Source organism: Bactrocera tryoni, chromosome 4, assembly GCF_016617805.1.
Source record: "Bactrocera tryoni isolate S06 chromosome 4, CSIRO_BtryS06_freeze2, whole genome shotgun sequence".
NCBI lineage: Eukaryota > Metazoa > Arthropoda > Insecta > Diptera > Tephritidae > Bactrocera > Bactrocera tryoni.
In genome coordinates this window covers 28,213,283-28,229,849 of record NC_052502.1, presented here as the reverse complement: position 1 = coordinate 28,229,849, position 16,567 = coordinate 28,213,283, and the positions used below count along the sequence as shown (strand labels likewise).

The 16,567-nt window shown below is 40.0% G+C and overlaps 1 long non-coding RNA gene across 1 annotated transcript in view; it reads left to right on the top strand.

The window, feature by feature from the left end:
• LOC120773841 overlaps positions 1-15,454 on the top strand; it is a 306,574-nt gene extending 291,120 nt beyond the window's left edge. The window contains exon 3 of the long non-coding RNA XR_005705192.1: positions 15,365-15,454. This is a non-coding gene — a long non-coding RNA (uncharacterized LOC120773841). The remainder of the gene's footprint in view (positions 1-15,364) is intronic.
• The last annotated feature ends 1,113 nt before the right edge of the window (positions 15,455-16,567 follow it).

Sequence of the window (16,567 nt, the reverse complement as noted above, 5' to 3'; positions counted from 1 at the left end):
CATATATACACCCACTAAATCCAGAGAGATCGCTACAATGCCCGACTGCAAATTCACTCTTGGGGGCTAAAGAAATATTGCAGTGTAAAAAGTCACGTACGAATTTCGGTTCACTGCAATGGCGCTTGCACGAACGCGGACAACAACAACAACACCAACAACATGAACGTAACGTAAAAACGAAAGGAAAATGGTGTACAATGTATGGCAGAAATGTCACATCGAGGCGAGCAAATAACCAGAAATACGCAAGCAAAAAATGTTTGATTCCCGCTGTGGCGGTGTTGTTGTTGTTGCCATGGTATTTGTATTTATGTTGCGTTGCGTTGCGGTGCTATGTGATAGGTGTAATGTTGTGTGTTGGTACGTGCCATTTTTAGGATGTGATACATGGCCAACCGCAGCACATCCGCATATACATATGTATAACGGAATTGATGGGTTCATACCCTGTAGAAAAAAGTTGGAAGAACAGATATTGGTTTATAGTCGATCGTACGCCATTTTGTTTTTAAAAAAACTAAGCCAATATACTGATCTTCAGGTTCAAAAAAGTGTTTACTACGTCGAACCCTGGATTCCATATATGAAAATCACATATTTGTGCACAAGTATGTGAAATGAAGTAGATCCACACCCAAAATCCAACGGAGCCGAAGGGAATACCTCATTCTACAATCCAAAATATTTGCTCCTTCCTGAGGACAGAATTTCCACCCCGGACCCTAGTCCTATATACGGAATATGGGACCCTCCTACTTCCGCCAAAGTGTGTGGAAATAATTGTGAACCAGACCCAAACTCTGAAGGAGCACGTTTGACAAATTTCCATGCTGGATCCATATAAGGAATGCCCATATTTGTGCTCAAGTTTGTGAAAATAAATTATATCCACAGCCGAAATCCAACGAAGCCGGGGGGATTACCTCATTCTAAATCGATTTAAAATCCAAAATGTTAGTTCTCTCCTGTGGACAAAACTTCCACGTCTGACCCTAGTCCTATATATGGAATGTGGAACCAACATACTTGTGCTAAAGTGCGTGGAAATAAGTGAGATCCAAACCCAAACTCTGAAGGAACACACTAGATGAATTTCCACGTCGGACCCTAGATTCCGTATATGGAACACCCATATTTGCGCACTCCGTGTGACATGTGTGATCCGTACATTCGAAAACATCAACATCATCAACGCTGCGCAGCCACCATAGCAACAACAATAAAGCAGCGCATATAAACTAACTGGACTCCTAGAAGAGCGGAGCAAATGCAATGTGGAAAATTTTTGAGGTCGCACCAACGAGTACCATCAACCAGAGCCACCAACATCGAACTAGTATACTGAGTGGTAGCAACAACAAGTGCAATAAAATCCAAAAGTCCCCGACGAACGTGACACAAATGACAACTATGGAGCAAGCAAGACACTGGCATAAAAACAGCCAAGCATAGCAAAGCAAAAACAAAAGCAACACTGATCAAAGTAGCTGCCCAACACAACGATTCCCGGTTGCACAATACTCCATGCTTGATGGTTGAAGAGTCAGAGGGGCGAGCGGCAGTCAACACCAGAACTGAAGAAGGCACTTGCAACACCGGCAGCTGTGGCAGAGTCCGTTTAGTGCGTTTCTGATTCGCCATGCGTCGATGGGGCAGGGCCAGTAGGTGACATCGTTGCCATTGTGCCGCTGTGCCCGTTAATGTTGTCGCCGCTGACAACGACCACACAACAACAAAAACAACACTAGCAACAACAGCGACGAAGAGTCACAAATATTTCAGATTTCAGCAAAAATGGCTAACGAGTTCTCCAACCGCGCCGTTAGTTAGTTAAGCAACGTGAACGCGGTGAAAGAGCAAAGTTTGAAAGTAAAAATAAATACCTTATAACGGCACACAATCACACATAGCGGTGTAAAGCAAAAATAAAACTTATCAAATAAGACAGCGAAAGAATTTCGTAAGAAAAATTAAGTGTTAACGCAACCACTTCTCTGATAAGATGAAAAATATAGTTGTTATTGTTGTTGTTGTCACGCAGCAAATATCCGATGAAGTTGCAAGCAAAAGCATTGATAAAGAAAATTACACTTGGTCGAACCCGATTTTGTAACGCGATTTTCGTTTCGCTAAAACTCCACTGAGGCAACCACGGGGCAGTAGTTAGTTTCTTTGTTCAAGTGTTGGGTTAATGGACTTAAAGACACATTCTCATCACTCAAAAATGTATTATCTTCTAACCATTTTTTCGATGAGTTGCACTTATGAGAACAATTCCTCTCCAGGCAATGATAATAGTCCTTGTTTTCACTTGGGATTCTTCGTGTATATTCTTGTTGAAATTGTCTGACTCGAATGCTACGCCCATACAAAATAAAGTCCGAAGAAAACAAGTAAGGAAGAGCTACTTATGTTCGGATGTAACCGTACATTTTATACTCTTGGAACTAGCCAAGATCAAAGCCGGGAGAAAGCCTTTTCGAATTTCAATAACCGACTATCTGGCAGTCTCTCCGATATTTTTCGATAAAAAGTTCGCAATAGAAACTAACCACATATGTATTTGGTATCGGAGGCTTGAATAGTTTTGGTTCGACTTGGACAATTTTTGGTTATAAGTTGGTAAATTTAAAAGGCACTATTCGTTCAAAGTTTTATCCGGATACATTGATTGCTTCTTGATTTGTATACTGGAAAATGAAAAAAAAAATAAAGAAATTTAAAATTGTGTTATATGCTCATTAGGGTTTTGTCTGATTTCGCCCATTTTCGCAACGCAAAGTCGAATTTGATTGCAATCGGTCTAGTAGGTCACGAGATACGGTTTTTCATCTTAATGTGAGCGGTTGACACCTGCTCCTATAAAGATATCTCGTACTATTTCGGGTGTGAATTACGCTATAGATGCAGCGTTTAGTTATAGACTTATCGCACTTTTAGTATTTTAACAGAACCGTTATATGGGGAGTGGGCGGGGTTATAATCTGAAATGAAGCATTTTCAAAGGGTGTGTAGGGATGTCAAAAAGATTTGCTCTTAGCAAATTAGGTTATTATACCTTGAATAGTTTAGGTAGCTAGGAAAGTACATTCGATCACATTATATATGGAACTCGTATTTCATGGCCACCACGGACACACTTGCAGATGTCCAGACGCTCGAACCAATTTTCGACGGTTTTCAAGGAATATTCGGCCGATACTGCTGCAATTTCACGTTCGATATTCCTACGAATTCCATCAATCATCGCTGGCTTGTTGCCATATACCACAGACTGGACGTAGCCCCTCAGGAAATAGTCTAACAGCGTCAAATCGCTCAACCGAGGAGGCCAATTGACTAGGCCATTTCGTGAGATAACAAGGTCACCAAACTTGGTTTTCAATAAATCGATTGTGACATTCGCTGCGTGGTTTGTCTTGTTGGAACCACATATTTTTCAAGTCCGTACCATCCAATTCGGGCCAAAAATATTCGGTTATCATTAAGCGGTAGCGATCACGGAATGACGCCGCTGGCCCATAAACCGCACCGAACCGTAATTTTTTTGGAATGGAATGGTGACTCATAGACTACGTGTGGATTGATGCCTGACCAATAACTCGTATTTTGATTATTGACGACGCCATTCAGCCATAAATGAGCCTCATCACTACATTACGGGCACTTCTTTGTTTCACTGGCACGGGAACATTTTGTACTGTGCCTGAAGTTGAAATCTTTCCACTAGAAACTCAATTGTTTATCTAACAGGATGACTATGACGATCAAAACATGGACGTAGCGCTTTTAAAGTTGAGGTCACTGACTCCAAATTTCGGTAGTAAATTTTAATAATTTCGACTCGTTGTTGTATCGTATGTCGTAAAGAGAAATATCAAAAGAGCGGAAAATGTATGATAAAAAATTAGGTAATCATAATAGGTAATCGAAAGAAGAGGATAGTTGTTAGGAACTGATACTATTTTTAAGTAGCTTTTAACTACCAATTTCACGCATCGCTCCTGGTTTGCCCGGCAACCACTACTCATTTCATTTAAACTCCATTTCGCGGCACCTCACAGCTATTGCGCAAAAGTGATGCTTGCTTTCGTGTCATTCGATTTCTGATTCGGACCACACAACACGCACTTTCGAGTAAACCGCTATCCAAACACACACACATACAAATGAACGTTGCCAGCCAAAGTGTGATGTATTTTCGCAGTATTCCTTTGCTTCACAAGCCATTTTTACCGTTAGTCATTTGAGCAGAGGGTTTTAGAAGTTGCCCACCAAGCAAATACACACATATATATAGTACATATATACACATATTATATATTTATGTATATATGTGCATGGATGGATGTGCAGACCAATTTGGTTGCATGAAAATCATCGCACGCTTGATTAGCCAAACTGGACATTAAGTGGCTGCCACATTGGGAGGACTGCTGTTGATTTGCTTGCAATAAATTTACAAAACTGCTTAAAGCATTTGAATACCAGCAAAATATTGGTGCAGAGCTGTGGAAATTTTAATAAATTACCAGGCAAATTAGGCGTGTACAAAACTTTTAACACACACACATTCAAACATATTTCATTATATGTGGCTATGTGCTTCGTTTGCTGTTATTATTGTTGCAAGTGCAACTTTATCCTCTCATACACAAGTATTGTTTACACATTGTTCACACAAATGTGGAAAGTTGCCATTAAAACGCTGCATGTTGCATGCCACAAAATGTTGCAAGTAGCTGTAAGTGCCAGAAGGACGTCTTGTATGTGAAAATTGACTGACTTGACTAGCGGCCAAAATGGCAGTCAGCTAATATACTATATGTGTTGCGCAATTAGTGTTGTTTTCTCAAAAATTAAGAGACAACACACACTTGCGTGCAAAAGGGCCAAGTGTAAATATTTTAAATGTACACATGTGTGGCAGCCATGTACATATGTATGTATGTACATATGTGTGTGTACGTGCAAGTGCAAACTTTTCCACTTAAAAAAGCTTACTTACCTGAAGCGGTGGCAGTTAAAACTAAATTCTGACACGATATCCATGCAACACATATACATATGTACATATGCTCATATGTATTTACATCCATACATTACATGCCTTTTAGTCACTTCACTTACTTGGCCATGTGGCGACTGTTGCATTGCTTGCGCAATAACAGTATAAAATTAACTAGAATTACAAGTAAATACACACACACACACACACATACGTGCTTAGTTGTTTGCATGTCATCATCAGCTTCCATGCTTAACGTTAAATGTAGCATATCTACAGGCGCAGGCACTTGGTGGGCCATGAATTGCTCATTAATTTGAAAGTGCGACAAGATATCAAAATAACTAGGAATTTAATATGACCAAACAGACACAGAGATGAAGGTGTGTGTGTGTGTGTGTGGAGCTTTCTGATAATGTAGCTTTTTAGTAACCACATACTTATGCGTGTGTTTATGTGCTCTCAAGAACTGTTATTCTTGCCACCTACTCAATATCCTCAATTAAGATGGAGTTGGCCAACAATTCGAGTACTTATATCTATAAATTTATGTACAGTACGCCCTCGATAAAAGCAACCGGTAAGAACTCGTGCAGTTGCTCTCATTGTAGTTTGAACTGAATTAAACAGAAGAAAAAACGTTAACTTCGGGTGCACCGTAATTATAATTCGTAATTTACTATAATTCATTTGATCGTTCAGTTTGTATGACAGCTACATATGTATATGCTATAGTGATCTGATCTGAACAGTTTCTTTTACCGAAACAAATGGTAGTCTGATGGTGCAAGGTCAGGGCAAAACTTCCCAGCAAAACTCTTCCAGTTTTTGCCAAGTCATCAAAGATGTGTGTGGTCCAGCGTTGTCCTGATGGAAGACGAAGCCCTTTCTGTTGATCAGTTCTGGACGTTTTTTTCATTGCTTGCTTCAATCTTGATGAGATGACATGAGTTGGTGACAGTAAAATGTAGAATCAATCGTTCGACTAGGCTGAAGTAGCTCATAGTGAATGATTCCTTTCCAATCCCACCAAACACTCAGCATAACCTTTCGAGGCTTCAGTCCTGGCTTTGCGACCATTTGTTGAGCTTCACCACGATTGGACCATGACCTTTTTCGCACATTATTGTCGTATTTTATCTAATTTTTCAGAAAATAATCGCAGATGTTATTATAATTCAGTCCATTAAATTTTTCAAAGACAATTCATGCGGTACCAAACATGGAGCGGCATTTTGTAGCCAGCCTTTTTTAAATTGTTCAAAACCGTTTGATGATGAATGTTAAGTCCCTTAGTGATGTCATGGCTGCTTATGTGGCGGTCCTGGCCAATCTTTTCCATAATTTCATCGACTTTTTCAACGGCCGGTCGACCAGAGCGAAAGCTTCCAGAACGGAAGCGGGCGAACCATTGTTGTACTACACGAACTGATACATCATCGTCTCCGTAAACCTCACAAATTTCATTGGTGGCTTGCATGGCATTCTTGCCTTTTGATACAAAAATTTCAAAATATAGCGCATTTCTTCATTATTTTCACTTATTTTTGAACAGATGTAACTTTTTTTCAACTTCTCCTAATTTAATTTTTTTTGTTAAATCTCACCTTTCCAACAGTATATGGTATGACACAATGTGATTGGTAGCACTGGAGATATACGACTGCAACGACACCTAGCCTATATATCCAGTTCAAGGTTTGACATTTTTTTTTCCACATTCCAAGATATGTTTAATAAAGACTGGGAGGAAGAGTAATTCGATTACGCGTTCCATATACTCTAAGAGTTCTCTAAGTTATTCCTTTTTTGAAGGTTCTAGAGTAGTTTATGTCCTTAAGATCGTAGAGAAATTGTATCTTTCAAACGCGTCCTAGATTTTTGTTGCAAAATACCTCAATGAAGATATAATTCCAACCTGCAATCCAATTTTCCGAGTTTTTAATGACTAAATTGCTTGTGCATAGATTATGTCTCTTGAATTAAGTGGTTCATATATGTAGGTGTTAACACACCTAAGTTTATCTTCCTCATCCCATTTACTGTTACGGAAAATCAGAAGTTCCCAGCTCTAACTGATAGCCACCACATGACATACTTTTGAAATGTTGGTTGGTTAGTTGAGTTCTGGTAGCCGTACTTAGACCTCGGGCAATAACCAAAATCCCAGAAACTTACGCGATTTGGTAAAAACCATGACGTTCTTCTACCCGAGCTGCCCAGTGTCTCTTAAGTTGGGACATTGGGCGCTCTAAAATATATTCCTCTCATTCGGCTGTACATAGGCTGTCATTCCCAAAAATAATTTTCCAGCGTGTCATTATCCTTTGCATATGCTTTTCAATCCGCCGAATCTAGTTTTCCCACTTTTTTTGGGGTGGGATCTTAAGGAAACGTGCTCTGTGATTACTCCTGCACTTATTGCTAGGTTCACTTTTGCCTAGAAGTAAAAATTTTCTTGGTGGTATGTATTGAGCTGTTCCTCTAGGGCCAATTGCTTCTAACGCCTACTTGCCTGCTTACATAACTTAACTCAGTGAGACTTAGTATTGGCGCTACGGATAGCGCTAGTTGTCGCTTGGCTGTCCATTAGAAGATTTATGAATTTGCTGATTAGAGCAGAAGCTCAATTACTACCTTCTGTTATGCCAACAATTTCGGCCTGAAACACTGAATTGTAGTGATTTAGTATGGTAAGATAATGCTTTTACATATAAATTACTACTGAAGAAGCCTATTTCACCTTTTAATCCTTTGGTGCATATTTAGATCTTCGATGGAACTGTCTTATCACAGAACCATTGGTTTATTCTTCTCTTCTGGGGAGTGAAAATATTATGTTTAGTTCTTTATGAATTTCTTTTCCTCGGTCGCGTTGCCAATTTAGTCAGGGATCGGTAACAAGCTCGAAGCTTACTATGCCGGCCGGGTCTGCCTCTAATGGCCTAAAATATTGAGCAGGCTGACCTTGAGCATTGATTCATATTTTTTGAATACTTATCGGTTGAATTGAGTGGATAACCTTCATTGCCTTTGTTGATTTAGTTTTCATTGCGCCCGTACTCCCCAGCAAGGAGGCCCGCTGTTCCAGGGGTGTAATGCAATGATTTTTCAATAATTCCATCGACCACACCGCCGAACCATGTCTTAGCTAAGTACAGATGACACTTGTGTAGAGCCAATAGAACATGTGCCCACTTTGGGGCAATGGCTCTTCTGAAGGAAGTTTGAATTGAAAATATTTTAATTGAAAATAATGAGATATGAAAAGAATCGATTAGTGATGATATGAATTACATTTGATGATGGTCGAAGCACAAATATCATTGATGAGCGACTGCGCAGAACCTGGCCGCACATCTATCAGCCGCACACTACAACAAGTGTCTAGAATATCTCTAAATGTACATAAATGTAAGTCGCGTACATCAACGCACAAAAAAAGTCATAAATACCGCGCAATGATAGCCAACGGGCAACAGCCAACAGCCGCAAACAAGTGGCAAGCGTAATGTGGCAGCAACAGCAACGGTTGCCACATGATTGACTCACTTGCTGACTGCTCAGCCAGCTAGCTGATATACTGCCTTGGCATTGTATACAAAAAAAAGCGAAAAAATCACGAACAACAACAACAAAAATACAAGACAGCGCGTGCTGACCGCCAATGCAGCTGGAGTTGAAAGTGCAACATGCGGTTTCGTGCAGAGTTGAAAGAGCGCAGCGCATGTTGTAAGCCGCTGTGTGATGAAGTGATTTTTTTTTGCTACATATTTCTACTTGCTTTTGTATATTCTACGAAGACATTCATTGACGACACGCTGATGAACTGACCATGTCTGATTTATGTGCTATGCCGTGCTTATGCTGGGGCATGCCACTTGCTGCGCCATGGCATTTGGTTATTATGAAAGGAAGTGCAAATTTGCATGATGCCACATCGAAGCTGAGCAACTGAAGTCATTCGACGATGGCCCGCCACATGTTGCGGCATCACGTATTGCGTTGCGTCGCCATTCGGTGCAGCTGCCGCAATCATTCGGTGGCAACTACGCACATACTCTTTTACATTTCAATGATGCAGCCTATTGTTTATATGTATGGGTTTGTTATTGCTGCCACCATCAGCATCGCAACCAGTAGCCGTGCAGCAGCACTCGGCCACACCATTTATCCGTCGCATAGTTATTTTTCATGAAATTTATGACTAATAAGCCACGTTCGCGTTGCATTGTTGCACGGCTGGTATGTTATAAGATTTGTGGCGCCACTCAACTGTCTTTCACCGCAGAGCATAATATAGCGAGAATTATTTCCGATTTTTTTCCGCAATTTCATAGGACAATCATTACCAATGGCAGTCGCTGTCGTTTTCTTGTTGTTTTGCGATGGCTGGAATACAGTGTGACTGTATAGTATACCAACGCTCCAGGTTTTGAACTTATGTTATTATTGTTTAATTTTAATGTTTCCATTATTACTGTTTCCTTGCTGTTGAAATCGTGATACCTAAAACTGATCCATAGTCAGATTAGAGATATACACCTAAGCAACCTCAAGTTTTCGATTTAGCTTTCAATGAAACTACTTATTGTACATCCTTTATGCTGTTTTGTAGACAACCATTCAAGTTTTGGGCTTGGTGAATTCCAAGTATACTATGTCGGGTTTTCGGACAGAGTAGGTCATTTGTAGGTAAAATTTAAATTTCTTTGTCTCCACTTGGTCTTTCCAACGGAGTGGAGGTCCTCCTCTTCATCTGCTTCTCCCCGGCGAGTACTACTTTGAACACTTTCAGAGCTGGAGTGTTTTCGTCCATTCGAACGACATGACCTAGCCAGCGTAGCCGCTGTTTCTTAATTCGCTGAACTATGTCAATGTCGTCGTATATCTCGTCCAGTTCATCGTTCCTTCGACCGCGGTATTCGCACTTGCCAATGCGCAGAGCACCATAAATCTTCTGCAGACATTTCTTTCTAAAACTCGTAACGCCGCCACATCAGACGTTGTCAAAAGGGGACTTTACTTCTCAATTGCTTAATCAGGCCGAAATAACACATGTTGGCTTTTACTTAGCCAACTAAAATAAACACAAGGATATACATATGTAGATGACCATTTCTAATTACACTGTAGAATCAAATTTCTGTTTTAATGTAATTTTCAATGAGTTTTCGCTGGTTACTGTAGTAAATGCCACAAGGACCTATTAATTTCAGTCCTTGTCCCGTCCATCGCATTTCTTGTGCGGCGGTGATGTCAGCCTTTATTTTCACGAGGACATCAACCAGCTGGACAGCGGCACCTTCTCAATTAAGGGACCGGACATTCCAGGTGCATGCCCTCAATTCGTAGTCCTTATTTCGTTTGCCATGGTCGTCATCAAAAGGGGGGTCTCTCATCCGAGGCTGATTGCTAATTTTCATTGGGGGTTTTTTTTACGTGGCGGGTCCCAAACCCAGCGCATAACCCTATGTATTGAATGTTTTCGCCTTCTCACTTTAGTTCGCCTTCAAACGGATGTTCTTAGGCTACCCAGAGGATACTTGGTCAAACACCGGAAGTCTTGAACTGCTTGAGCCATATGTAAAAGAATTATTTCTGGCCACTCCCAAGTGAATGGCAATCAAAGAACTTTCCTCACTTGCGTGAACTTCTACATATGACTCCATCCTCCACAGATTAATATTAGTCACCTTAATATGGTACGCTCAAAACGATTAATCGGCAGATAAGGTCTGGTGATCCATGTCTAGGAGGTTTGGGAATCACAAAGCCCAGTGTCCACAGCTGTCCATGTGGAATCCTACATTACCTTTGATGCAAGGATAAGCTGGAGGGCGGAGAATACTTCGTATAGATGTTTCCAATGTTTTCCGTCTCCATCTATATAAAGGATCTACCAACAAGCATCACGTGATGTTAAAATGAAATAAAATACACAAATTTGGTCAAAATAGGTCCTGTTTGTTTCTTGTTATGTAGATTTTAAGCCATTTATAGTTTGAACAAAGTGTAGGCGAAATGGCAACCACGGCTTCGTTTGTATATATGCATTCATTTACGCCAATAATCGATGACTTGGTGCAGCATTTCGGGTGGAATTTAGACGATAGTGCGCTGAATGTTGTCTTCGAGCATCTCGAGCATTGCTAGTTGATTGATGTAAATCTTTGATTTAAAAAAACCTTCTGAGAAAATCTGAAGGAAGACGTTAAATCGCTTGATCTTGACGGTAATTTGACTGAGAAATTAAGGATTCGCCAAACTTTGCCCTATTGTCTCCTTGTTTAGACGTGAACATAAGGTGGAGCACCGTCTTGTTGGAAATAGAGATCGTCCGCCTCGATTTCATCAAGACATTTTGTGCCTCATTTCGAAATAAATAAGGTCCGGTCCTTTAATCCTTCAGTTTTTGAAATATCGATCGAAAACTTCTTTTTTTTTCGAGAAGGTTTTTTGTCGGAACCGCTGATGTCAGACAACTTTAGGATGTAAAGTCAAGTCCCTGCATGAAAGCCTTTTTTACTTGACGCGAGATATCTTCATGAAATATGGCGTGGGTTGTTGTCAAAGACAATTCTACAATATTCGAATATATTGTTCAATTTGGACCAGCATAGCAAACATGTAGCTGCCGTAAAAATTGAGTAACTAAAATTAATACCGTTTTATATTTTTATCTTTAATCAGCATTCTGATAAATGCCGGCAGTATTGTCAACCTGTGTGCCCAAATATGCGAATTAAAAAGTTTTGCGAAATGTCAACTCAATTTAGCCACACTGTAGCCTTCCATGAATAATGTGTATGCAAATATTTAAGTGTTTTAAAGTCGGTGTTGCAACATTCTCATAGTTAATGGCTATACGTTTGCTATTTGTGCAACTTTGCCTTGTGTTGTAACATTTATTGTTGTTTTGTGACCAAAATAATTGTCAATAAATGGTTAGACTTCACTTTGACGGCACATTAAATGATAATATTTTGTATTTCGTATTTCCCCTGTGCTGAAATTGTTGCATAATGCCCTGCTACTGGGTGTTGCATGCATGTAGACATAGCAATATAATTTACCACATTTCTTATTGCCATTCGTATTTGCACTTTCTGACGAATTTTACTACTCAAAGCTACTGGTTTCGTTTTTATTTTGCCTATTTTAAGGCAATTTTAAAATAAAACGGAGAGTTTAGTCCAAAGTTTGAAATTTGAGTGCCCATAAATTTTGTTTTTTTTTTGTTTTTTTTTTTTGTTCAGAAATATAGATACATATACAATGTATGTATATATTATGTATGCTTTGACGTAATAACAAACTCAAAAGCGATGCGAAAGATGTGCTGAAATGAAGAGGTGGAGAGTTGATTATTACTAAAGTTAAGGCTACATTTTCCTCTAACGGGGTTGAATGTGTGGGAGTTTAATTTCTATAATAATTACAAAAGCCAATGGATCTGTCTGAAGTTTTTAAAGGTATTCACAAGTTATCACTTGAACTGTAACTCTTAGGTAATACGAAATTATAAACGAACTAAGAGATTGAGGAAAGGATTTCGTCCTGAAAAAAACCAACTAGAACCTCAGAAGGTTTCTCGCCCTTCAAAGAGTAATAAACTATCTCGTTTCAGGGTTGTCTTTAAACCATTAGGTGTTCTCAAAGAAACTATTTATCTATGTTATGATTTTTTTGATAGAGCTCAGCACATGCAGAGTAAATGTACAACCGTTTCCTTACTCCCTTCGAGTTTGGCGCTGTAGCAAATATTGTTATGTGGCACTCCATTGCATTATGGTAACTGTAAGCCTAAATAAATTTTTCTTGGACTTATTTAGTAAGTCCTTTCCTTCTGTTCCCACCTTTCTTTTGAGCCATCCCTAGCAAGGGCGGTATTGTGTCCGCCTCAGACTCGTCTAGAAAGGCTCCTGACTTGGCCAACTCGTCTGCTTTTTCGTGGCTTAAGTCTTTTGGGTAGAGTTTTGAACGTTTATTTGTGAGAGCGATTTCTTTACTGGGAGTTTGTTTTGACGGTCCCCGCGAAAGGTTCCGATTGCTTCCTTTTCAAGAAAGTTTTGTTCTACTCCTGCAATCTGTGTTTAGCGCTTTTTCTCTACGTCACCTGAGATACCAGCTTCTTGAATCTTATATTCGTTATAAGATTCCGATAAGTATTCATTTTTTGCTGATGTCCATGTAGCCGTGGCAGTAGTCGTCAAGGTGTCAGTTGTTGTTGTTTGGTCTCCCGAGTTAGCCGGAGAGGCTTGGCCCTTCAGAGCCAGTACGCATAGAGAAGGCCTTTGTTACCTTCGACCTTTCCCGGGCATCGGAAATTGTTCTTTGCTCACCATTCAACCATCAGCATGGGTACCTAGTCAGCTTGGCATATGGTGGTTTTGGAGCGGGATCTTCACACTAGAAATGAGCGTTCCCAGTTGGCAAGCAACGCTAAAGAAGTTTTCTGTCATAAGATTTATTTCTACTCGCCGTCAAGGAAGACATATTCTACTCTTAAATTTTCTTTACCAAACTGGTTTAATCTTGTTCTAACAGTAGACATCAGCAGATATTGTAAGGGACTCCAAACTGTGGTGGACTAAATACTTTATTCTTATGTATACCAGGCGGGCTGAAAATACCAACTTTTTGGCAAAATTGGGTTTAATAATCTTGCTATAGAGGCTATAAACCGATTATGCCAGATTGTCGGAAGAACCGATATCAGACCTCTCGTATACTGATCGATGAAAATTAAGCCTTTGTATGGGGAACATTTATTACGCGCGAAAACTCGTTGGCAGAAAAATTTCTTCTTACAACAAAGAAGTTCCATTAAATTTTGTGTGTGGAATCAAATTTCTGGTGCAGAACTGTTCAGAATGTTGGAAAAGCCTTCGGTGATAATTGTTGATCGCGAGCAAGTGTTTTTGATTGGTAAAAATTATTGAAATGATTGAGAATCGACGACTAGCAGATAGAAAGCTTACTGGCATCGTTGGAATATCGCAAGGATCAGTGAAAACCTTTTCGAAAAATCTTTTGGACCTAAGGAATACAGCGTCACGTTAACGTCTGCAAAACATCGGGTTTTTCTCTTTTGACATTTCTCTAGAGTAAGGTCTGCCATTATCATGGAAATGGCATCGTTCTAACAACGAATCAAAATTATTGAAATTTATTACTTACAATTTATGATCATCAAAATCGTCCTGTCAGATCAACAATTGAGCGTCTAGTGGAAAAATTTAAATCCATAGGCAGTACAGTACAAAATGTTCCCGTGCCAATGAGACAAAGAATTACCCGTGTTGTCGAGAATATTGCTGCCGCTAGCGCATTAATTTAGGAAGACCCAAATCAGTCACGCGTCGTTCTCAAGCGTTGAGCATCTCTGTGACGTCGTTGAATCGGAGAATTTTGCGAAAAGATTTTGGCCTACATCCTTACAAAATCAAATTGACGCAAGCCCTGACGCCGCTTGACCACCAGAATCGTCGTATGTTCGTGAATTGGGCTGAGCAAGAACTAGAAAATGATACGGATTTTCATCGAAAAATCATCTTCAGCGATGAGGCTCATTTCTGGCTGAATGGCTTCACCAGTGACCAAAATGTGTGTTATTGGTCAGGCAGCAATCCACACGTACTCCATGAGTTACCATTGCATTTTTGGCCGGAATTGGATGATGTGGACTTGCACAATATGTGGTACCAACAGGACGGCGCTATAAGCCACACAGCGAATGTCACAATCGATTTATTGAAAACCAAGTTTGGTAAATGTGTTATCTCACGAAATGGCCCAGCCAATTGGCCGTCTAGGTCGTGCGATTTGACGCCGTTAGACTATTTCCTGTGGGGGTAGGTCAAGTCTATGGTCCATGCTAACAAGCCAGTGACGCAGTGGGTTCCGCGCCTGGACTACTGCAAACGTGCCCGTGATCGAGTTCCATAGATAATAACATCGAATTTACTTTCACAGGAATAAAGAGTTTCATTGATACTTCAAACCGTTTTTGATTTATTTGAAAAACCCATTAGTTGCTATAAGAAGTGCAATTCTGAAGGGTATTATGGTTGATACAAAATCCATATTTCGAATTAAAAACGGTAAATTCAATTCTAGCAGTGCCTCTTCAAAGAAACGATACGAATTCGTATATATATGTTTGAATATACCGAATGCAAATGCAAATAGCGAATATGTAGAATATATTTTAAAATAACCCAATATTTTCCTTCGCAGTATCCAACCACCAGCGACTTAGTTAGTTATATAAGTAATCATAGAGTATCGTACTGACATATGTATATTACTAAATAAGTCTTATTTTTAATTATATTTCGTTATTTTCAGTTATTGCTGTTCACTACATTTGCCGCTTATTACTAGCCTAAATGATGGTGATCATCAGCAGTTGTTGCTGACAGTTGCGAGCAACAATAATCAAGTAAGTACTACTATACATATCTGAAATAATCACTGTTATATATATACATATGTATGTACATACCATATACTACCAGCGACGTTGTAATGGCTGGAACAGTTATTACCAGAGCGACACTCTACCTGCCTCCCCCCGCTTTAACTTAACGCTAGCAGCTCGATTTCGTTCAATGGCCAGTCGTCGCCAACCTACTAAATTGATACCTTGTATTACTGTTATTATATATTTTGTTTTTGTTTTTATATATTTTTTGCTTTGCTTTCTTGCTCGCATTGCTCAATGGCCCGCCGCCACACCACACTTCAATCGGTGGTGACCGCGTTGCGCGCTGAATGAGCGGAATAAATGCTGCCTGCCACTGCCTGGCTGTCTGCGGCCGAGATGAGTGAGTAAGTGAATGACGATGGCCGCCGCGTACTCGCATTTGCGATTATCATTGTGTATCTGTGAGATTACCAATTATTTGTAGTTGCAAAATTGCCTGCCACACTGCCACCGTTGGTCACTGCCACTTGCCACTTGGCACTTGCTACCAGCAGAAGCCATTGTTGGACTCGGCGGTCGTCTATACACACACTTGCGCACATTCATTCTCGCCTCGCGCGGGCCTTGTCGCCTTTGTTGTAATGGCCCATCGGCCGTCTGTTGGTCCGCGTTGTTGTTCGCACGTTTCATTCCTTGCCATTTTCATTTTCATTTTATGCCATTTGTTGTAGTTACGTTAATATCATCCCGCTTGGATGGGCAACTACGCGGCCGGCCGTTCGCGCAGATACATTATCTTATTGTACGACAACAACTACAATGCAGCGCGCAGCACATAACAGTGATTTCGTTCATTACTTGTTTCTGTTGTTTCTGTTTGTTGCTTATTCGCATTTTCTTTTTATTTCTTTATTTATTGCGTCTTTTGCCATCATAAGTTTGAGTTCTTTGTGGTTTTTTTTGTAGTATCTTCATAAAATTGTAGCCTCAATTTTAGCATGACCGCATCCTCCCCTTTTATGTTCGCTTTTTGGCTTCTGTCTCTGCTGGCTTAACAGGCTTTGTAGCTTTTCGAATTCGTTCTCGCATGCAATTTAACCTAATCGCTTAAATTCTGTTCGGGT